The 21,326-nt window shown below is 37.4% G+C and overlaps 1 protein-coding gene across 2 annotated transcripts in view; it reads right to left on the bottom strand.

Moving 5' to 3' along the window:
* Nucleotides 1-21,326, bottom strand: part of Satb2 (SATB homeobox 2) — a 169,423-nt gene that overhangs the window by 125,735 nt on the left and 22,362 nt on the right. The window lies entirely within an intron of this gene.

Genomic DNA, 21,326 nt, shown 5'->3' with positions numbered 1-21,326 from the left:
AGTCCTGCAGTGTGACCCCCAAACCAGAACTGTGCAGTGGGTATAGGGTCATACAGACTGCACAGCAAGCTGTAGGGGTGGACAGGACACTGTCTCTGGACTACAGTCCTCACAGTCCAGGAGAGAAAAGAGATAACTGAACAGTTCGACAATAAGCCACTGTGTGACCTACTAGTACAGAAATGAAGGCTGCAGGAGAAAGCAACCAAAACTATTTGGAGAATGGATAGCAGGACCTCTAAATTGGTAAATAGAAAAGCACTATTGACCCAGGAGTGAGGAAGTTACTTGAGATGAATGAGACAGATGGACAGAGTGATGTGCACTTTGAAAACGTTCAACAAGAAGATAGAAAATGTAGTGGTGACCTGAGTCAGGAAATAAATACTGAGAATTTCTATTTTCGTTTGGAGCAGTCTTAAGTGTGCAATTCTGTCATGCAAAACAAAAAGAGTCAGTGGAGAAAGAGAAATAAAAGACAAGATAACTCTAGCAATGAAGCAAGATCTCTAACAGTGAGAGAGTAGGCCCCTGAGTGAACAAGGGGAGAGGACACCCTGGGCAGGGAAGGAGCCCCTCACATGGCGGTACACCCATGTGGCACACAAAGCAGCTGCTTTAACAGGGCACCCTTCAGTCTTCCATGCTGTTCTCTGTTCCTTGTCTCTGTCATTGCTCCTCCCAAGGTGGGGGCCAAATTTTTACATTTCTTTGTGTCTCTCTTCGTATTAACCCAGCATGGACACATGTGAGCTAGTCCTTTACCCCAGTGGATTGAGGAGGAATCAGGGAGAAGGAGAAAGAAACACCTTCCCAGTCGAGTTGAGGGCACGTCACAGATGAGAAACAGAATTCAAGTGTCTTCACCTCTTACGAGAGAAGCTGCCCCCGATGCAACTGAAAAATACACGAAGAATGCATGAAGCCATCTACCAGGCCAAGAGTGTGGGGCAGACTGCCACATTATAAAGAATCCTATGAAAAGAGGCTCAAGAAGGAATCTGTTGTGCTGGGGTTGTGGCTCAGTGGTAAAGCGTTTGCCTAGCACACGTGAGGCCCTGCATTCGATCCCCAGCACCATGTCATAAATAAAAATAAAGTTATTGTGTCCATCTACAACTAAAATTTAAAGAAAAAAAAAAAAAAGATGATCTCCTTGTTCCCTCACAGTAAATAAATGCAAGTAAGGTTGATAAAACGCCGGTACCAAGGAATATCAGAGGGTCGTTTAAATAACACATTTTAAATTAATCCATGAAATATTTTTAGAAGTTCTTTGGTTCTTCAAATTAGAAGAAAACATTTTAATAAAATTGATATATTTTCATAACCTGCATGCTTATTTTTATAATCGACTCAGTATCTAATCTGAAAATAGTATTCAGAAGCCCATGTACATTCAGCTTTTTCTAGCATTCTGGATTTCGGCTTATAGGCTTCGAAGCGTTCAACTTTACAGATAAGCAAACTGAGGTTCAGAGAAGTGTTTCTCTCAACACATGCATGTTTACTAATGATGGCAGATGTAAAGTCTAGTTTTCCTACCTCGCTGTCTAATATTCTTTCATGAAGCAAACCTAAAATTGAAACTGACCTGTGAGGTTGTTCTGTCTGAATGTAATCAGGACCCTCTGCTGGCACTCTTCAGCTTTCTGCCCCTCTGCTGTCTGCCCTGATTTCCCGATAGATTCACCAAAAAAAAAAAAAAAAACCCTGTGGTCAACACTGCTACTTACCGACCAATATCCACTTTCCCTTCCTTTCTACTAGAGAATCTCTGTTTGTTGGTTTGTTTTTATGAGAAGCATTATGTCAAATGGAAAACTTGATTTCCCAAGGCTCCAGAGGCCTGATAGTAAGATAAATGACAGAGTCCTAGAGAAGGATACCCCCTCCAGAATCATAAAAGCAGAGTCTTCTGAGGAGAAGTGTTTGGCCTTTTGTCCCTCTTTCCCCAGTTTCTTTCTGCTTGGAATCTGAACTGGATGTCTGGAGATACGGCAGCTATTTTGCAACCATAAGAAGAGAAGTGAGGAAGAAAGCAGGGTGGAGGGTGGGGGTGTGGTCCCTGGTGGTACTTTGGAGATACTATTAGTCTGGACTGCACACCTACCTGAGATAAATAAAATTACTATTTGGTTATGCCCTGGTTGTGGTTTCTGCTACTTAAAACCTTAACTAAATGCCTAAGCTAACATCTTAATAAGGACTGACATATTTCTAACATGTCGATTCACTGACTCAAGCAAGAGACCACTAAAAAAAAAAAATGAACTCTTCAGCTTGACATCCAATATTCTTTACAATGGATTCTTGAGTCGCATACCTCCCAAACACCGTGCACAGGAGCAAAACAGAACCCCCTGCCGACTGGCTCACCTTGTCTCTGCCCATCAAAACCCTGCAGTCTTGTCAAAGCCCACTCACACATCACCTCCCTCCCTGGTGGTCTTAAGGGATCCCTCCCCCAACCAGATCTCTCCCTCTCTCCAACTCCCAAAGCACTTCTGCCATCCCTCTCCTGTGCCCCTTCATGACAGGCACTGTACTTGCTCTCCTGGACCAGAGGCACGGTGAGGTCAGGGACGTTGTCATACTGCATGGGAACCCCCCCCCCAACTCCAATTAATCACAGATGATTAATAGTCACTTCTTAAACTGAATTACTAGACACATCCCCCTCCCAACGAATCTCTGGCTGATCCAGAAAGCGTCCACGCCAGCGCTCTAATGACTTAGGAGGAGCATGTGTGGCAGCAGAGCCACTTCAGCCTGCCGTATTGTTTTGACACCAGCACAAGTGATAATGGGCTGTGACTCGGTGTGTCAAAGCGCTCACTCAAGACTCTGCGCCAGCCTCTGCTGCTTGTCACAAGCCCCAGTCTGCGAAATACTTTCCTCTTGAAACACCATGTGTCTTCTGCCTAAGAAAGCCCTGTAGCTGGTCCTTCCTCTCCCCGGATCACAAACAAAGCCACATGGCTGCAGCAGGAGCAGGTCTCACTATGGAGACCCTCGGCATGGGCATGTCGCTGTCCCTGCAGGATCAACCCTGGCATGTGTACAGAGACAGGGGCCTGGAGAAGCAGCACTGCCTTCCGATCAAGTAACGGCAGGATCACCAGCAATGCTCAGGAAGCCGTGGGTTCAGATCTCCAAAAGTGGATAAGGCAAAAGGGGGACAGATTTACAGAGGAGAGCAACAGTGACGAGGGATTTAAACAACATAGAAAAAAAAAATCACTTAGAAAGAAAGCCGGAGACGCACACATATCAAAAAGGAGCCGAAGCAAGAAACACAAGGGACAACGCATGCCTCCTACATATGACTGTGAGCCCCGCAGGAAAGCGTTCTCTTCAGTAAGAGAATGGTTCTGAGTCTGCCATTTGCCCAGCGGCCATGGTCTCAAATAACTGTTTCAAATAACTGAAACATAGGGGCTGGGGTGCACTTCAGTGGTAGAGCACATGCGCGTTAGCATGTACAGGCCCTGGGTTCAACCCATAGGACCAGAGGGGGAAAAAAAAGTAAATGAAACAAAGTAAAGATATATACAATCAACTAAAATACTAAGTCATATATATTACTACAAATCCCTCAGAAAAGTTGCCAGTCATTAGCCACAGAAATAATTTAAAGTACTCTATGGTATTGTTTTAATTCACTAGCCACCAGGTATGATATGATCTAAAACAGTATGGCTGCAACAGGCATCTAATATCAATACTTTATGCTGGTTAAAAATAACTGAGCACACATGAAAATAACATGTATGGACATCTAAACTGCGTTGGAATGCTGTAGGTAAATGATTTAATTTGATGGGAAGGTAAACAACGCACTCATCAGAAGTTTGATCGCTCTCCCAGCGAGGAGGTGTTCCCTGGGTGATCCACAGCCCATCACCTCTCTAGCACCTCCCACGGAGGTCCTCTATGGTCAGCCAACCTTCATGATTAGAAGCTGGACCTGGGGCACCTGCACTGTGTCCTTCCCCCTCCTGGCCTGAAGCTCCTACTGCTTCCCAAGCCCTCTGAGGGCAGCCTCCAGGCCCAGCAAGCTGTCTTCCTCTGCCGGTCTGCCCCTGCCCCACACCCCCTACCGACCTGCAGCATCAACAGCCCTCACTGCAAAAGGGCCCAGGGCAGAGAGGAGGCTGTCGAATGCACAGGCCTGGGCAGGAGCAAGCACTCAGGAGAGTAAAAATAGACCCACGGGACCCAGGAGGGGGTGTGTACCACAACTTGGCAGAAGTCACATTATAATATTTGGCAGAAGGAACATTATATTCTATTTTAGTATGTTTTAGTTATTTCTATATAGGTGTGCCTCTATTATACCAAAGTCAGTTATTTTGTCTAAGATCTAGTGGATTAAACTTTATGGGAAACTGAATGCATTTTAAAAATACACAATTCTAAAAACACTGCTTTATGTACAATTCTATGAATGGATAATTATCAAATAGAAGACTATCCACTAATAATTATATTTGACTTTGAGGTACACCATGCAATTTTTGATACAGATTTACCTTCATAATTATACTTTTTCTTAGAGTATTATTAGCTTTCAGTTGGTAATTCTAATATTAAAATAAACACACAGCAAAACACAGTGGGACCACACATCTACTAGTTGGCAGGAGATAGTTCTTCAAATGCTGTTTTCCCCCAAAGGTAAATTATGTTTAATTTTTTTTTTAGAATAGAATATTGCTCAAAAATAGAAGGAGATAGAATTTAAATACTAAGGGAGGGGCGGGAAATAATGATAATAGAAGACTGGAGAGATGAGGGAAGTTAGTTAATAAATCATAATTAAATTAAACTATTACTTTGGAGTTCATTGTCACTTAATTTCTTACAGTTCTGCTTACAAGCTAATTGCTTATGTAATAATGTTACTGAATATAGCCTAACATGGCCTACAGTCATCTTTATTTAGTTGGGTTCTTTAGTCCAAAAATATCAACTTTTTCAAAAAAAAAAAATTAAGCCATGATCATTTAATTCTGGAAAAAGTGCCCCCCAACAGCAAGAATTGCCATGAAACTAGCACCTATAAAATCCTCCAGGAGAATGAAAAGGAGGAGCCAGGACTCAAAGGTGACAAGTTCAGTTCTCATTACATTCAAATTTTCCAGGATGCAAATACCTACTGACACCAAGTCCCCAGAGGAACTCATTTACATGGCTGTTTTTCACGGCATGCCTTCTGCTCCACACAGCCCCGGATTTGTTTGAGGCGGTCCCACCAGTGGAACTGCTTGAGAAGAAGCAATACGAGCAGGCACTGCAGGCGGCTCTGGTCAGCTTCCAGATGATTTGGGGAGGAAGCTTCATTGCATTGTCATCCCATATAAAATACATCAAGCAGAGAGAAGAGAAAATGTAGTATACGGAACACTCGATCCACAAAAAGAAAACATATCTCTCCGAAGTTGATACAGAGCCACGGAATAGGATACTGTCAAACTGAAAGACATAAGAGGGTCTATGCTTCCTATCCCTTCAGGAAACCAAACAGATGAAGAAAATAATACTGAAAGTTCATGCTCCATATCTCAGAATGAGGAGCTACATGAATGGAAGCTACTGAAAACAAAAGAAATTAGCAGATGATATCTGCCCTCTGCACTGTAAAGTAGTAATGATAAGAGTAACCCACAGCAGCTGACATCATCCAGTCCTTCCCTGAGTCCAGAGTGATGTCCAGCACTTCACATGGACCGCTGCATTTACCCTCTTTGACCACTCTATGAGGAGGGAATTACCATCCCTACCCCTGTTTTCTAGAGATGGAAACCAGAGAAGAGAGTCACAGAACCCAGAAAAGATGGCACCAAGATTTAAAGCCTACCAATCAGTCTCCAGGATCCACACGCCTAACCACCTCACGATGTCCACTGTCCTCAATCGAAGCACCAGGGTAGAATACACAGAACTGGAGCCCTGAGCCCTGTCATGCTGCATTCGCTTTCAGACAATCTTACTATTGAACAGTCTAAGCCACCTGATCGTTGTTCATCAGGAACAGCGCTTAGCAATTCCTTAGGGGAAAGCAACTAGCAAGCCAGTTTGCTTTTTAAACACTTATATTCACTGTATTAGAAATTTAGTTGTTGAAAAAATAAACAAATTTAGTTGTTGTTGGTTTTTTTTCTTTTTAAACCAACACACAATGGTGAAATTTCATCAGCAACCTTTACCTTCAAATCTTAACCTGGTTTACTTCTACAATTTTCTACAACACTACTTGGTTGTCTGGGTTGTTTAATAAATCTTAACATTTAAATTGGACAGCCACTTTCAGCCAACTTTTTGTAATACATAATAGAAAAATGTATCTAAAAAGAAAACACGACATGAAGCAAATAATCCAAGTCCCGGTCATGCTGAATGATGACCTCTGTCTCTGAATTCATTACGCTGGAAATTGATGCAAAATAGACCAAGATCTGCCATGGGGAGTTCCTTTTTTTTAACTCTTTGACCCAAAGATCTGGTCTCCGCTCCTACTCCCACCCACTCATCACAAATCAAATGTCATGGATCGTCTAGGGGACCAGATGAACAAGTTGGGGATTCAGAGAACATGCCCTTGCTGCACAGCAAAACCAATGCCTGATCAAGCACCACAGACAGAAACCCATGCATCAACCCTCTCCCGCAGGAGACGGGCTCCCATTTCCCCGGAATCATTAGTAGTACACACAGAACTATTTTGGTTCCACACATCTCAAAGCCCTTTTAAAATTCAGGATAAACAAATGACTGTAGCAGCTTGGGGACACAAGTCCTTTGAGAAGTGCTTCAACTTGCAAGATGTAAAATTTGAGTTTTCACCTTCTACCACCACAGAGACCTGGAACACATGCTGTTTTCAGTCCAGCAGAAAGAAAAAGGATTCTTACTTAGTCTTACTAGGAAGGTATGAACCTCCAGAAAAAACGAACACATACGTTCCAGAAATTGATCAAAATCACTAAGAGATGCTTTTCCAAACAATACCCTCAAAGCCCTAAAAATGGCCCATTCACCCCACAGAATAAAACAACTAATGTCTGAGAAGTAGGTTGATGCTAATGAAGGTCAATTAGAAAGATGTATCTGCATGCCAGGACTCTAGAAGTTCAACCTGGTTTTGCTTGACAGTGTGCTTTTTAAAAAAATTTTAGCCTGGGTTATAAATCACCCCAGGATGTCCATGCAAAAGCAGCGCCGCCTGGAAATGGTTTGTGTCATATTGTAACAGACTCAGCTGCTTCATCCCCACAAACGGCACTTGTAATGAAAACACGGCCATATATCTTGATTTGTCAGAGAACAAATCAGTTTTATCTGTTCATTTTGTGGTTTAGTGTCATAGGTATTTTAGAAAACATAATTTATAATTCCTCATGCAATTATATATGAAATTAAATCATCTCACTTTTCCAGAAGCATCGAAATATTTCAGATTAAGTAGAATGCATTTGTAATGTCTTTGAATTTCTCTTCCTCTCTTCCTTTCTCCCAATCTACCCACTAGAGAAAATAAATAAATAAATGAAGAGATAAGAGGAAGAAATATTTAACATCTTAATGAATGACAGCTCAAGCCATAGTGGGGTTTTTGTTTTATATTCTTCATGGAAACCCACTATCACAGCAGTGATCGATCATGCCATAGAAAGGCAGGAGTGTGGATATCAAATCCTGTCCAGCAAAGAATACCTGGGCTTGAAAATTTGGATACCATCCCCCTCATTTATTTGCTGTATGCTCAAGGGTAAGTTATTTAACCTTTCTGTCTCAGTTTACTCAGCTATAAGATGGAGATAATTATACTCATGCCACACAAGATTTATGATCATTTAATAAATTAAGATATGTGACACACTTAGAACAGTGCTTACAGAGTAAGCTCTGTATCTGCTAGCATTATAATTAGCAAAAATACCCACACCATTATTTTTCTTTTTTTAAGGACTAAACAGACATGAAAACCTAGTGAGCCCATGTCTTACTGGCTACTTCTGAGGCTTTCCAATGGGAGAAGAGAAAAATACCCTCTAGGTGGGTACTTGTTTGTATGATAAATTGGTTATTTTAGTGAACCTCAAGACAATGCAGCCAGGACTCATTATTTAGAATTAAAGGGTCCCTCAGTGCCCTGGAAAAACATGCCACCCCCACCAACTGTTTTAATCCTCCTAGTTACAACACAGTTCCATTATTTTAAATTTACCTGGTTAAATTATATCTGCCAAGAAATTCAAACAACTTCGTGGTCATCTCATTAGTCATAATAGGAAATTCTCCCTTCATCAGTTAGCTAGAAAAGTGAGTGCTGATCTTAACTTCATTAGTATATTAGTATCCAAATAGGTGCATTTAAAGATGTGTAGGGGTTACATTTTTTGAAAAGGGACACAGTAGCAAATTATAACAATAAGTTACATAAATATCTCTGGTAGCATACTTATGATAAGATGCTGGTTTCATAATTAAAAGTCTTCTTTCCCATGAATCGGTATCTTTGGTTATATGAAAACATTTAAATAGATAATTTGAGTCATAAGTGCTGTTCAATTCTTGCTACATCTATTAAGAAACTCCACCTTGAAAACAAACACTTCTCTCCATCAGGGATCACCAACATACTCACATTCAGGAAGAGAATGTTCCCTAGCTCCAAGGACAGGCTTCAGAGTAGGTTTAGTGAGTCCAGAAAAATACACAGAAGGGAGACAATGTGATCAGAGCCAATGATGCTGCTGGGAAAAGGTCTGGGTAGTTGGCCAAGTACCCTGGAATTCTAACTAGGCCCATCTCACACCTGCTAACACACAGGGAGAACAGTGGGAAGAAACTGGGTCAGTCTTAGAAATACACACAAGATAGATGTCCATCTCTTCACCATGCCCAGTAGGGCCTGAGGTCTGGAAGAAACAAACCACAAAAATGGATTACAACCCATTGCCCCAGCAACCATGGGGGCATTCATGATTTGTTTGACAAATTCCCTACCTTCAATAGTGGGCTGTCCTCAATCAACTCAAACACAAGGAAAACCCCATCCAGAGTTTTCCCCAATGACTCTTTTCTAAAATCTCCATCCTACTACATACAGCAAAAACCAGAGACTAACAAATAGACAAACTGTCATCAGTTATTAATTCCTGGGCCAAGGGACATCTTAACACAGGACTGTCATTGTGAAACTAGTAAGCACTCAGTAACTAACCCACACAATGCTGTGTATGCTTTTTAAAGAGGAAAAAGACCAAAATGTGGGTAAGAACAAGGCTACTACAAAAACAAAATATGAAATCAATTAACTAAAGTTTCCTGAATGACACAATGTCTTTTTACCCTTCTTTCACATTAAAAAAAAAAAAAAAAATACAGAAAAATTTAACTCTTTACCAGAGCTAAGAAAGAAAACAGGTCAATGGGGGATGGGAAATTAATAATTGACCTTTTAACATATATATTTTTATATTGAGGTTTCCCCCTCAATATAAAAATATATATGCTCATTCAGTTATCAATGAACCAAAGGAAAAGAAATTTATTTTCAAAAGATAGCCCATATGTGCATATACATGTTGGAATGAGTCACTGATCTTCCAGCACATGCTGGGAACAGTCTCCATACTTAACACTTCCTAATGACCACTCCTAAATCCTTCTAGATAAAAACAAGGAAAATTACTAATGTTTCACATTTGTTTGAAAACCAAAAGCTTCATTGTTATACAATATTAGAAATAATGATAAAGAACATGAAATTATACATTACAATGTTAATTGAAAATCACAGCTAAACATATTACATATATATGATCCTGACTGTGTAAAAGTAGTACAAAATTATAGCCACAGGAAAATAACCTAACAGGTACTTAGTTGTTTCATTCATGGGGGATGTTTATCTTCTTTCTACTTTTTTTTTATTTGTATTTTTCTATAAAAAACAAGCATTACTTTACTACCAGAAAAAAAAAAGATTTTTAAAACGTACTATATTTTTAAGGAGCTTAGATATAAAAAAAATGGGATCTAATAAAATAGGTTCTTATAAAATGCTATCCCAAGGTAGCAAGTTCAGTTTAAACTCAAAACAGGTTTCCCCCTCAATATAAAAATATATATGTTCATTCACTTATCAATCCCAAAATGCCAGTCTTTGGTTTATGCCTATAAAGTATAGTTACTGCTAGTTTGGATTCTAAAATCAATTGACAGATTAGAAATGTAATACCATAGCATGGGACATAGGTTGAGTACACATTCTCGGGAGGCAGAGTTTTGGATCAGTCAAGTTATTAACAACTCTAAGCCTGTTTCCTCACTGGTAAAATTTGTGGATGATATAATGCACTTTTTGAGGACATTTTAAGGAAAAAAATGAGTCAATGCATGTTAAACACATATGAGCATATAAGTTAAGCACACATACCATTTTTGTATATATAAGCTCTTTAAAAATACAGAAAATTTTAAAAATCTTTTTTCTTGTAATAAAATAATGCTTGTTTATTATAGAAAAACAAAAAAGTAGAAGAAAGACAAACATCTCCCATGATTGAAGAGAAACAAACCTACATAATTGACTTGAATGTAGTTTATTACTACCTAGTATATAGAAAGTACTCAATAAGTACTAAATAACAAACTACATTCAAGTTAATTATATAGGTCTGTTTCCCTCTATCCTCCCCCCCCCCAAAAAAAAACTAGGCTCTGGTTTAATATAAACTAATTCTAACAAAGTTACATTTACCTTATTCTGAACATGAGTTAGTCCACATGGGTAAATTTTTCAGAAAACTGAAACTTAACCTTTTAAGCACTGATATTGCCTCCATTTTAACTGTCAAAATCCATTCAAAACTTTTAATTTCTTTTCTGGTTAAGCAGCTACTCTCTTGAACCCTAAATCTGCCAAAGCCCTGGTTCTAGACAAGATGGAACAAACAGGGTCTCTTACCTAACATGTTATCTCCTATCCAACATACATTGAGTTATTCTCTATTCTCTATCTTTCTAACATACAAGAATATATACCTTGAGGGCAGGGACATTTTATATCTGGTTCATTCCTGGGTTCCCAACACATAGAATGATACCTGGCACAAAAGAGTAATTTAATAAATATTTATTAAATGAATGAGCTGAAATGACAGTATATTAGAAAACCAGAGAATCAAGATGTGATCTCTAAGTTTCTTTGTAGTTTTCCTCTTAACTATCTTCCAATAGTGTTCAAAAGATTAAAGACCTTAATAAAGTGCTTTCTTTCCAAATAATTCTGATATATCCTTCATTGCACATGATCTAAAACAGGCCTTCTTTAATTGAAGTCTCCCTACTCCCTTAAGGATCCCGATATCCATAATAATAAAATAAGACATCTTGAATTTTATTTATTACTGTGGCTCTGAAGCATATATTCTCAGGAACCACAGAAGTTGACAAAACTGGTCGGAGTGTTGAATCAGGAACAGATTGCTCTTTTAATGGGGCTCCCATGATGGCAGGCTTTTAACTGGGGGGTTGTTTGGCTGTGAGGCCAAATCATTGAGGGCAGAGGTTGGAAATGTGCTATGAGCGTTTCAGCATCCCTTTCTTCCATTTATAAAACTGACAGAAGGAATATGTCGGCAGCATTTCTCCACCTAGTGTGAGCTGAGGCTGAGGGGACCCTGGTGCTGCCTGATTTGCATACAGCCTGCAGGGATCTTTTCTAACCTGAGTAATGAGCTTGTAAAATAGCAGCGCAGATTTGCTCTTCTGTCCTGAGTGAGGCAGAGGAAAACCTTTGTGTTTTCTCACTTAACACAAAATAATTTTGCCAGTTACTGCTTTGAGCAAGCAAATGGCACATGCTCTAGAGCCTTGAATGAATACCCTCCTCAGCTGCTGTCAAAAAACCATCACATTTCAAGCATTGGATTTTAAACACTCACCACAGGCATGTGCAATCTTTCTGGCATCTAGGAAACCAAACAAGGTGTCCACGCATGACCATCAGCTGAGCTCACTCTCCACCTCCCACAACCACCACCAAGCTTTCCCTCTATCACATTGCAGACAGAAAATCCAATGCATAGATTTTAAATGCAAGGTGGAGTCATTTGCTGAAGACTTTGCACTTTGGATTTTTTGTGCTTTAAGAAGATGCCATACACGCGCTGGAAATGTGGCTCAAGCAGTTACGCACTCTCCTGGCATGCGCGGGGCGCTGGGTTCGATCCTCAGCACCACATAAAAATAAAATAAAGATGTTGTGTCCACCGAAAACTGAAAAATAAATATTTAAAAATTCTCTCTCTTCTCTCTCTCTCCTCTCTCTCTCTTTAAAAAAAATGATTAAAAAAAAAAAGAAGATGCCATACAGATTCCATCAAGAAACTCATTTGGTTAAAAAAAAAAAAAAAAAAAGCACATTTATTGAAACACTTATAAATGCTTCAATAGTCCTATTGCCTTTTGGGTAGAGCCTTTATACTTAAAGTTGTCCATTGATACAACTCTCAATCTTGGTGTTATACCACCATATTCTAACTCTAAGTCTGTTTTGTCATTTGTGTTAGATTGTAAAATGTCTTGGCCATAAAGAACATTTTGTAATATTAAATTTAAAAAAAAACACTCCTTCCTTCCTAATTTTTTTCTTTCTAATTTGGAAAAGAAATTTTGTCATCAAAATCTTATAATGTCACATGATTCTTTATGGAATTTTGAAATTTCTCTCATAGATTTTTCACTTTATATTTTAGTGTACATTTTACAGGCAGACTTTGTCCAATTTTTCTTAGATCAAATGTTATTGTATTTTTATGTTCTTATGGGATCCCACTTTCATAGCAATTCATTAATCTGCATAGTAGCAGTAAGTGGGGAAATTATGTATTACCTACTTTTGATAGTTAAGCAACCAGTGGGACCCTGTGCTGTTGGGGATCTCCTTTTCTGTCTGCAGTGTGACAGAAGTAAAGGTCGGTGTTGACTGTGGGAGGTGAAGAGTGCTTTAGAAAAGAATAAAATAAAAAAATTAAACAAAACAAGTCACATCAGAGGATCACTAATATTAGGTTATAGGTTTCATACTTGTAACTCCTCAAAGCCATATATATTAGTGAGTCACAACTTAGGTATTAAATAAAGGCTGCATATCTCTGAAGGTCAGTCTGTTTAACCTGGATCATTTTACATAAATGCCAAAACACAAAGCTCAGATGATCAGCCTTCTCCATGTCATGGACATTAATGTCTCTACCTCCAAGAAGAACTTTAAGCAGTTTAAAAAGTACAGCAAAGCTAATTGCAACTATAGCTAATTGCCTCCCAAATAAAACAGATAACTGAAAACATTACTAAACACACTTCTTTCACCATGCAAAAAATCATAAACTCTTAATGCATTATTTTTACTGATGGAATATTTTTAAAATAGACATTCAAATAGAAATTTCGGGGTCAGTGGTCAAGTGAGATTACCCCCTAATTCACAGCCCTCAATGACTTTTATCAAGTTCCACCTACTCATGTCTAGACACCCTCAAAATGAAGTTGGATGGCCTTCACCTTCTACAAATTTACCTATAGACAATATTCTCTCAGCTGACTTTCATATGACCCATAATTACATATATACATATTTAAAATAACACATATTTATGACAAAATAAACAGATATAAGGAATACAGAACTACAAACATTTATGTTAGATTCTCAATCTTAACTATATATCAGGCAGGGAAATAAGATGAGCATGATTTTTCCCTTGGCACTTCGTTACAAAGCAGTGTTTTGGGTTTGCTGTGTGCACATGGACACACACATATGCATACACGGATGCATGGAAAATTAATTTATGCAGCACAGGAGAGGAAAACACAGGGGTCTGTTAAGGAATTGTGACATGCGTGCCACCAGTGTTTTTACGTTTTGGACCATCCAGCTTTAATGAGGGCTGAGACGTGGTTAACAGCAATTTTGGGTAGCTTTTTCAGCTCTTTTTTTGGGAGCCACAGAATTTTTTAAAAAGCAGCTTGTTTGTTAAAAGTTTGCTCCAAGGCCTAAAATTTCTAAATATGCACCTTTCTTCAACATTGCCTTATAAAGAAGAAGAAAAAAAAAACTGCTGAAAGTCTCCCAAACATGAGAGTTTAATTAAAAAAGGAAAAGTGGGGGAAAAAAAAAAAAAAAGAGCGAGCCAAAGAAAGAAGCAGAGAAAGCAAGATAAGGCGAGAGATCATTTTAAACATTTTCAATAAGGAAAATGTCAAATGTTCAGAGCATAAAAACCTTTTGGCTTCTAAACCACATATGTCTTTTAACCATCCTCCCTTTTAAAAAAAAAAAAAAAGTGTAAATTTCTGAATTCCTTTCCAAGGTTATGATTGAGCTTACTAAGTGTTCCTTTGAAGTCATAGTATTTGAAGGAATTTATAGGGTTAGGATTTTCATTAAGTTTAGCAAACAAAAATAATTCTGAATTAAAGCAGCAAATAAGTTCGACAATTTTTTTTAAAATTTAAGAGGATGGAAAAACTCAGTGATTCAGAAAACTTAATGGACACATAAACCAAATATAAATTATAGACATGTACGACTGCAGTTCTGAATAAACCAACACTTAAAAAAAAAAGCATAAAATAATAGGAAAATTCGAACCATAATATTTCATATTAAAATTTTATCTTTTCTTTAGTATTCATGATGATATTGAGGTTGTTTTTTAAAAGTCTTGATCATTTTGTGATATTTAATAAAATATCTGCATACAATATGAGGTTTAGAATGTACTTTAAAATAACTCAGGGGGATGTGGCTCAGTTGGTAGAGCGCTTGCCTTACATGCATAAGGCCCCGGGTTCAATCCCCAGCACCACAAATAAATAAATAAATAAATAAACCAAAGGCTGAATGTTTAAAAATAAATAAATAAAATGAAATAAAATAAAATAACTCAGTAGGGAAGGGATGAAAAGTGTCAAGGGACAAAGAAGAGACAGACTGGCCATGAATTATTAAATGTTGATCCTAGATGAGGAGATCATAAGTATTTAATACAAGGCTTCACAAATATTGATATGTTGCATGTTTCCATAAAAAAATTAGAAATTAAGAATAGAGCATTTCACAAAAATGAACCAATTAAAGATTATTCAGTTATATTGATGAATTTACCTTAAATGTTGTTTCTATGTCTTCCTGACATATATTATTAAAAAAAAAACTAGTCCATTAGAAAGTACACAACAATAAATAAATGAATATTATGTAAAATGATAATAAAGAATAAATGAATCCATTCCTCTTTTATAAAACTATCTTTACTATCTTGGCTTTAAATCTTATCAAAATTTATGGTTTAGAGACCAAAGTTATTCTGCCTATAAATAATGTCTTTTAAATCTGGAGGTCCAGATCAATTCAGATAAAATATCTTTAATTTTTATCTGAACAATTTACATCCCAGCCATCCTGTAAGTGCCTTTGAATAACAACCTTTATCATTCTAAAAGTTAATATTGAAGTATTTTGCCACTATAAATATAGCCAAAACATCAACTATAGAATAATGACCTGTAATAATCTGAAAATGATAGTAGCTGATCAATAAAAAGACAAATTACATTTCACTCTTCATTTTTTTTTAAAGACAGCTAATTCATAAATAGAAACCAACTTCACAGTAACACACAAGGGAAAAATTATGGATACATTTTGGTAAAAATGAAACTTAACTGTCTTCATTCATTTGACAAATATTTAATTCTTATGTACCTTACATTGTTCTACATATTACTCTTTTATAAGGGAACAAAAGAGTCTCCAGTGAACTCAAATCTAATTATTGACGGAAGTAAACTAACACTTTTTAGGAATATGTATATTTTCCCCAGGGTGATAAGTAATAGCATTAGGGTTCATTTGTCCATTCTTCCAATGTTGCTTAAATATCAAGCACAAGTAACAGGCCTGTGTCCTGAAGAAAAGGCTGAGATAAGAAGAGCTTCACCAACCAAAACCAAAGCCAAAGACAGGCTGTTCTGAACCCAGGGAGAACAATGTCCTGAACTGGCAAATAGGTTTCTTTAATAAAGCAAAAGGAGAATTTCCTAGAAAACTCAACCCATGCTTCTTGCCATATCTGTTTCCAAAAGCTAACAATAGGAGGGAGAATTCTTAGGCATTTTAAGGAATCAAGTGACTATTACAAATTTGTGCCAAATCTGTACAGAAGTTTTATATGTATTTATAGTCTCTGAACCTCAGCATAGGACATTTTTGAACTCAGAGGATCAAAAATCAACTTAAAATTTCACATACTAAGTCTTTCATGACTAATTATACTATAAAATGTAAACTCCATAAAAACAGATTTTTTTTCCAGTTTTTTTTTTATCTCTAAAGGCTAGATTAGTGACTAATACAAGATAGGCATTTAAGCCTGCTGAATTAATTAATTTGAAGGTCAGAACTGCTAAGAAATATGTTTGATTTTCATATCTGGACTCAGTTTGGCCTCATGAGCAAGAATTGCATATTTGAAATCCTCAACCTATTAAGTTTTAGAAGTTGGTTTCAATAAATAATAATTCAGTGGGGGTGGGGGTTTTGTTTGTTTTTAATTAAGTCTGTCTTAGTTACCTTAAAAAAGTATCATCATGGAAAGGAAACATATGTAATATCATTACCAAATGCATATAATCATTATGTATTAAATAAGCACCCTACCCAAAAGGTCCTGCCTTTTAGGGCTTATGTCAAAAAGTAAAGAGAAAAATATTAAATAGAAGCAGCTCACAGCTGGGTGCAATGGCACACACCTGTAATCCTAGCAGCTTGGGAGGCTGAGGCAGGAGGATCTCAAGTTCAAAGCCAGCCTCAGCAATTTAGTGAGTTCCTAAGTAACTTAGCAAGACTCTGTCTCAAAATTAAAAAGAAAATAAAATTTAATTAAAAGGGCTAAGGATGTGGTTCAGTGGCTAAATTCCCCTGGATTCAATCCCTGGTACAAAAAAAAAGGTGGAGAGGGGACTCCTATTCCAAATCTAAACTGCTGAGAATCATAAAAATCATAAGGCTGCTCTGTGATTCAGGACCCTGCTCTGCAAGTGGATCAAAGGCTTCAGATATGCACTCTTCTTTCAGGATGCACTCCTGAGAAAGGTACTCCCCTTCCCCTCCTTTGCTTCAGTGTCCTCTCTATAAAATTGAAAATATATTATAACTTACTTCAAGAAGCTATTTTGAGAATTTAATGACTTAGTACATGTAAATTTCTGAGAATAGTACCTGACATATAGTAACTACTCAGTTGTTAACTAGCACTATTTATTAAAACTAAGAAACCCCTTGACTTATCTATTATAGGGGTTCACTAGTGATTTATTCATTCATTTTTAATCTTGCACTGAATAAACAACAGAAATACATCTGTATCACATGTAAGTTTTCATATTTATGAATAAATTAAGAACAAGGTGAATTTTATATTTGGGACTAGGTAAAAATTATAACTTCCCACTTCTTCAGAGAATAATTCACAGAGGAAGTAGAATTTCATACTGTACCTACATATTTGTTTTTCTGATTAGAATAAAATCTTATATAACACCACCACCCATCCTGCTGACATTTTGATATATTTTTTCCTTTGTCTTTCTTCTATGTACATATGTGGGATTTTTATACAACAGAGGCTATTCAGCACCCTGCTTAATTTACTTAAAATTTGCTTCATTTTCCTGTGCCACTTTTTAAAAATATTATTTAAAATGACTATATAAAGCTAATTGTTCCAACATAAATAAGAAATGATTAATATACCTCTTCTTGAACCTACAGTTTTGATGCCAGAAATATTCAAGCAGAAAAGATTTTTGCTTATTTATTGCTCTGCATGTTCATTTTTTTTTTTTTTTTTTGCATGCTGATTTTTAAATAAAATTCTCTGGCCAAAAATTAGTTTTAGCAATGGCGAGATGCTAAGCAACTCAGTGAGACCCTGTCTCTAAATAAAATACAAAATAGGGCTGGGGATGTGGCTCAGTTGTCAAGTGCTCCTGAGTTCAATCCCAGGTACCCAAAAAATGACAATAATAGTAATGTTTTAAAATTTACTTCAAATTTTACAGAAAGCAGAGGAGAAAGTGTCCACTTAAAAATTAAGTCAGGTAAGCACAGAAAATACCACCTTATAATCACAGCCACCTCCAAAGCCCACCACCCATGCTGGCCAGTAGGATAGCTACTTAGTTGGTCTCCTAAAGACTACAGCTCCTGGGGCCTGGGGATGTAGCTCAGTGGTAGAGCATTGCCTAGCAAATGTGCGCCCTGAGTTCAATCCTTAATACCACCCAAAAAAAAAAAAAAAAGACTGCAGTTCCTTCTTTGAGAATCACAGAACTGTGTGAAGAACTTCATGGCTATTACTAAAAGCTTCATGGGCCAAAAGGAAAGTATGAAAAGGAAAGAATAAAAAAAAAAGTAGTAAGTTTAAAATGAGAGCAACAGGGACTATGATGCTCCCCCAAGTAGCACTGGCAAAAAGCCTGGCACCTTTCAGCTTTTTGCATGTGTAAAACAACAGGCTTGATGATCCTGCATCTTAGATCCTTGAGAATCAGAGTCACCAAATGCATGTTAGGAAATGAAGGGGATGGGCCAGCTAGAATCATAGTATTTTATACCCTCTTTTCTCTTGGGTCCCAATATCGGGCCTTCAAATGAAAGTGACCACAAACATGCAGGCGGGTAGGGCGGGGGCAGGGGATCTCTGAACTGTTTTAGTAGCATTTCTACTATCCTTTAGAAGCAAACATTAGTTCTTTAAAAATTCTTACAGTTCACCTGGAGAGAGATTCTCTCAGAAGAAGAGACTATCTCCTGCTCAGGAGAGCTTGGCACACTGCCTGCTCACTGGGACTCCAGCACCTTTCCAAAATGATGGCATTGCTAAAATACTTTCTCTTTTCACAGAAACTGAAATATTCTTCCAATTCAATAACTGAAATATCTTCCATTGCATCAAAATAAAAATCATGTTTTAAGAGCCTCAATTCTTAAAACAGGATCAAGCAAACCACTATCCTTGCAGCTTAGTTTCTGCCTAACTTTTTCAGCACAGGAAGAAGAGATTGAGAAGCACTGCAGCTTCTCTGCTGCTAGGGGGACCCTGGACAACTCCCCTATCTTGGGTGAATCACATAAACACTAAACAAAGAAAAAACAAAACCAAAGCAAAGGAAAAAAAAAAAAAACTACACACTTAAAACCTCATGCTTTGAATCATCAAAGAGTCATGTTTTATTTTACCTCCTCTTGTATTTTATTCTCACACTGCTGTTTGTCCAGCTCATGAATGACCTGTCTTATCATGCATGCCATCTGGTTTATAATAAACACACAGCAAAATGTATGCTTCTAATGATCCGAATAACAAGAAGAATCTAATACATTCACTTCAAAATAAACAGTTCTAAGTTTTTCCATTTATCCAAAACAGAGATCAGCAGCCTGAAACAAAATAAACAAATTGTGATTTGTTTTTCCCCTGTGAAATTATACTACAGGACTCAGAGATACACCTCTGCTCACCTACAACCTGAAGAATATGTGATCTAGAGCACCTTCTTTCAACTTACAGAAAGTGTGACATTTCATATTTTTAACCTCAGCTTTAAAAAACTTTGAGGGGAAAATAGCTTTTGACTCATCCCCTACTTAATCTTTCATTGTTAACCATATTTATTGCTAGTATATCTCACCTCCGTGGGTAGAACTCTCAGTCCACATCACTGAAAGAACAGTGTGGCTCCCTAGTGCAAATTTCCTGAGAGCCTCTTTCCTCAGCATGTGCCAAGAATCAAATCTTGGCCACTTAGCGCTGTGTTCCACATGTGAGCTCACGATGCGCTGAGCAGCCGTGCTAACTGAGATGGATAGCCCTGTCAACAGGAAGCTGGCACACCAGGATGTAAGCAGTGGGATACAATGACCTTTACATTCAGAGAAAAATATCCCTAAAATGGCATGAAAAGTTTATGGGGAGAAGGGAGGGAGGATTCTTTTATTTCATTCAGGCACATAGCATGAAATAAAAGCAAAGGTGCCCAGTATGCAATTTGCTAAGGATCAAATCCTGAATCCCTCACACAAGAATGAAAGTTGTCGGGGAAAGGAAATGAATCATCCTTTATCACACTGCTTTGAAAGCACTGGACTCTACCATTCAGCTGTGTCAACTGCACAGATTGGCCAAACACTTGGACTTGAATTGTGCCTGGACTCGCTGGAACTCGTAGGGTGCTGACTGCCCTGGAAGGAAGGCATTCTTGACCCCTGGTTTCATGTGTGTTGCTTTTGTGGTTGAACTAAAATATTTTTAATAAAATCAATGAAATCAATGATCTATTTACAAAACCAGAGACAAGAGCTTGAGAATTTAAATCCTATGTCCTTGGTCACCATATTTATAACTATAAATGCTTAATCTCCCATGGGTTCCCTATCAGAAAATATGAGACTCTGAATGACATTTCTTAGTAATGATATGAAGAACTAAAATTCCCTGGCACAGAAATATTAAGTAAAGATAGTAATGTAGGAAATTAACATATAAAATGAGACCTGGAAGTTACTATATTTCTATTAGTTAAAAACCATCATCATAAACTATACCATTCAATAATTTCAGCTGAAAAACAATAGTAATTCTGTCAGGTCAAAAAGTCATTGCAATTATTCAAGGTTTGGGCAGCATTTTTGTTGTTATTTGTCAATTCTTTGGCATAAAAGAACAATGAGCTGTGTTTCAGAATGAAACAACAGAAGCTCACAATGGGCTCCCTAGAATTATATAATAAACATTGAAATAAGGATGCAATTTTAATAGTTAATTAAATAGAAAAAAAGGAAGTGATTACAAAGACACTGTGATTTTTTTTTAATGAATGGACCACATCAAAACTACAAAACAATTTTCCAAGACACAAAAGGGTAAGAGACATCCATTTCTTCCTGTTTAATTAAAGGCTGATCATAAACTGCAGAAGTGATGGGACCAAAAGCTATAAATAAATAAATAAATTTAGAAAACTGAATATTTGTAAAACATGTATTAAAACCTGGATAAATCAGGTGTCAAACATCTCAGCACTGGCCCTAAAAGTATCGGTTTGCTGACTTAAAAATACTAGGGTTTGAACACAAAAAAATCCTATAAAGGTCATCTTGAAATACAATCAGTTTGAGCAGCTCTAGAGGTGCTGCTCATAAGCTTCCCCAAGCAACAAGAAAATGAGACTTTCTACAA

The sequence above is a fragment of the Callospermophilus lateralis genome, chromosome 9 (genome assembly GCF_048772815.1).
Source record: "Callospermophilus lateralis isolate mCalLat2 chromosome 9, mCalLat2.hap1, whole genome shotgun sequence".
NCBI classification, from domain to species: domain Eukaryota; kingdom Metazoa; phylum Chordata; class Mammalia; order Rodentia; family Sciuridae; genus Callospermophilus; species Callospermophilus lateralis.
Note: the sequence above shows the minus strand (reverse complement) of the source record. Positions and strands in the feature narration are given on the sequence as shown.